Source organism: Pseudophryne corroboree, chromosome 7 (genome assembly GCF_028390025.1).
Source record: "Pseudophryne corroboree isolate aPseCor3 chromosome 7, aPseCor3.hap2, whole genome shotgun sequence".
Lineage (NCBI taxonomy): Eukaryota > Metazoa > Chordata > Amphibia > Anura > Myobatrachidae > Pseudophryne > Pseudophryne corroboree.
The window spans coordinates 84,802,165-84,805,754 of record NC_086450.1 but is presented as its reverse complement, the minus strand read 5'-3'; the positions used below and the strand labels follow the sequence as shown (position 1 = coordinate 84,805,754).

The 3,590-nt window shown below is 43.4% G+C and overlaps 1 pseudogene; it reads right to left on the bottom strand.

The window, feature by feature from the left end:
• Positions 1 to 307: 307 nt before the first annotated feature.
• Positions 308 to 3,233, bottom strand: LOC134944046 (uncharacterized protein K02A2.6-like; annotated as a pseudogene).
• Positions 3,234 to 3,590: the final 357 nt, after the last annotated feature.

Sequence of the window (3,590 nt, the reverse complement as noted above, 5' to 3'; positions counted from 1 at the left end):
GCCCCTTGTCACAGCGGCACCTCTAGAGGTGCCGCTTGCAGGGTTTTTTGTAATGGGCTTTTAATGCCCAATGCCTGGCCCCGCCCCCCCGCTTCCGGCCTTTTCACATAGCTATCGGGAGGCACCGAAAGCGGTGCCTCCTATTCACAAGTAAAACTGTTTTTTTCACATAAAAAGATGATTAAAATAATATAAAGGCTAAGCACATACTTATGACACATTATATGTGTCATAAGTATCTTCTTCTATTATTTTAATCATTTATGACAGGGGAGGCAGTGCCTCCCCTGCCTCCCCTGACTGCACGTCACTGAGAGGGGTATACATAAACCCCCACATCACTGGCTTGACTATGTCCAGCTGTCGACGTACAGTCAGTTTGCCTCCCAGCCTCAATGATTTGATCAATGTGGCGACGCCACAATTCTCCAACTTCAATCACGTACATCAGAGGGCCGGATTTGGAAGAAACTATTCCCGGTTGCCATTTGTCTCCTCTATAATCACGGACCAGAACCTCTTGGCCAATGTGGAAGAACCGAGCAGGTTTCTGATAAACTGATTGAAACTGTTTGTTATGTATCTTCCGCCTTACATCCGGTTTTATCAAGTCCCACTGAGACCGTAAGTTCCGTTGCACAAATAGCACCGCAGGAGGCTGACCGGTAGTGGAGTGCTCAGTCCTACGATATATAAACAAGAAGTTGTCAATCTTGTGTTGCAAAGGTAGATGTTCATGGTGCATGGACTTGATAGCTTTTTTTGAATGTTTGGACAAATCTCTCAGCCAAACCGTTAGTGGCTGGATGGTGTGGAGCTGATGTAAAATGTTTAATTCCATTGTCTTGCATGAACTTTTTGAATTCCATGGACACAAACTGTGGCCCATTGTCACTGCACACTTGCTCCGGTAGACCATTTCTAGCAAAGATGGTTCGCAGCACAGCAATTGTTTTCTCAGAAGTAGTGGATTTCATCTTTATTACCTCTGGCCATTTTGAATGAGCATCCACTGCAATAAGAAACATACAATCCATGAATGGACCAGCAAAGTCAATATGTACCCGCTGCCATGGAGATGAAGGCCATTCCCAGGGGTGTAACGGGGCTAAAGGTGGTGCATTTTGAACTCTTTGACATCCTTCACACCCTTTTGTCAAAGTTTCAATTTGAACATCGATTCCTGGCCACCACACATAGCTTCTAGCAAGATTCTTCATTTTTACTGTGCCTAGGTGACCCTCATGCAAATTTTCCAAAACTCTGTTTCGCAGTTTAGGTGATATTACCACTCGTGACCCACACAATAGAGTTCCGTGACAGACAGAAAGCTGATCTCTCCTGCCCGAAAACCCGTAATATTGAGTATCGCCATGTTTAGGCCAACCTTTGAGAGTTAAGTCCATTACTTTTGATAGCACCGGGTCTTTCCTTGTTTCCCGATTAATCGTGGCATTGGTAATAGGTAGCTGTTCCATCAACATATTGTGATACACTTACAGGGGGTCTCCATCACTGTCCTCCTCACTTTGGGGCAAGGGAGAATGCGACAGACCATCAGCATTGCCATGTAGTTTTGTTCCTTTAAACTCGATGTCATATGTATGAGCACCCAGGAATAATGACCAACGTTGAAGCCGAGCTGCAGTCATGGCTGGGACTCCCTTGTGGGGGTTAAAAATTGATACCAGTGGTTGATGATCCGTAATTAATGTAAACCTGTGCCCATACAAAAATTTATGAAATTTCTTCACTCCCCATACTAAACTTAAGGTCTCTCGGTCAATTTGCGCATAATTCTTCTCTGCCACTGTCAAAGACCGTGAAGCAAACGCTATTGGCTTCTCGCTACCATCTCTCAGTTGATGTGATAACACTGCTCCAATGCCGTACGGTGACGCATCACACGCTAGCCTTATGGGTAGTTTCGGATCAAAATGAGTAAGGACTTTATCAGATATAATCAATCTTTTTGTTTCTGAGAATGCTTTCTCACAGTCTTTTATCCACTTCCATCGTGCATTTTTCTGTAGTAGGGCATTTAGCGGGTGTATTACTGTGGAGAGGTCTGGTAAGAACTTGTGATAATAATTAACTAGGCCCAGGTAAGATCTCAGTTGTGACACAGACTGTGGCTGGGGTGCTTGTAGTACTGCCTCAATTTTATAATTTGATTTGTGCAGGCCTTCTCTATCAATCACATGTCCACAATAGGAAATGCTTTCTTGGAAAAATGCACATTTATCTTTATTTACTCTGAGTCCATATTCCTGTAGTCGGGTTAATACTTTTTCCAAATTATTTAAATGGTCCACATCATCTTTGCCTGTTACAATTATATCATCCAGGTAACATTGCGTACCTGGTATTCCTTGTAGGACTTGATCCATTGCTCTCTGCCATAATGCTGGGGCAGAAGAAAGTCCAAACACCAGACGGTTATATTGTAATAAACCTTTGTGAGTATTGATGGTTAAATATTTCTTAGATGCCTCCTCAATTTCCATTTGCAAGTACGCTTGAGCTAGGTCAATTTTGGAGAAGCGGTCACCCCCTGAGAGAGCTGCAAAGATGTCCTCTATTTTAGGCAAAGGATACTGCACAGTCCGTAGTACTGGATTTATTGTCATTTTGAAATCTCAGCAAATACGGATACTTCCCATTTTGTCTTTCTTTACTATCGGAACTATGGGCGTAGCCCATTCACTCCATTCCACTGGGGAGAGTATACCAGAGTCTTCCAGTTTCCGCAGTTCCTCCTCAACCGCTGGTCGGATGGCATAAGGTACTGTGCGAGCTTTACAAAACTTTGGAACGGCATGTGGATCCAACTCTATACTGGCCTTAATGTCCTTTAACGTGCCTATCCCTGGTTGGAAAATGGGTTGTGCGGCAGCTAACAATTTAGAAAGTTCCTTAATAGCTGCATCATTGTTGGATACATCAGATGCAGTAGATTGTAGCCTGTGAATGGAATGCCAGTCAAGTTGGATTTTCCTTATCCATTCGCGGCCCAATAATGCCGGTCCACCATGTGGAAGTATGTTCAAGTACAGCTTATGGGTATTGCCTTTGTATTTCACATAAACTTTTATTTTTCCCAATGGGGACACCAGTTCACCCGTATATGTGCGGAGTGTTACGGATGTTTTCTTTAAAGGAATAGCAGCAAACAGGCGTTTGTAATCACTTGCATTTAGCACTGACAGAGCAGAGCCTGTGTCTAGTTCCATTTATAAGTCAATACCTGCTACTTCCAAAGTGACCCAAATCACTTGACGTTCTTTTGCTGTCATAGAGTGCATCTCTAGGCTACATAACCCTTTTTCTGTACCAGTACTATCAGTAGAGTCTGATTCATTGTTGGCTACTTTATGCACCTGGGATGTTGTATATTTTCTCCCGGGAACTTTGGATACTTGCGAGCGGTTTGGTGTTTTCCCTGATGGGCACACCCTTTCAATATGGCCTCTTTTCTTACATTTTCTACACACTTTGTCTTTAAACCAGCACTGACTGGTATCATGTGAGGACTTCCCACAACAAACACAGGACTGTCTCTGATACCAATGAACTGGATTGGGAGTACA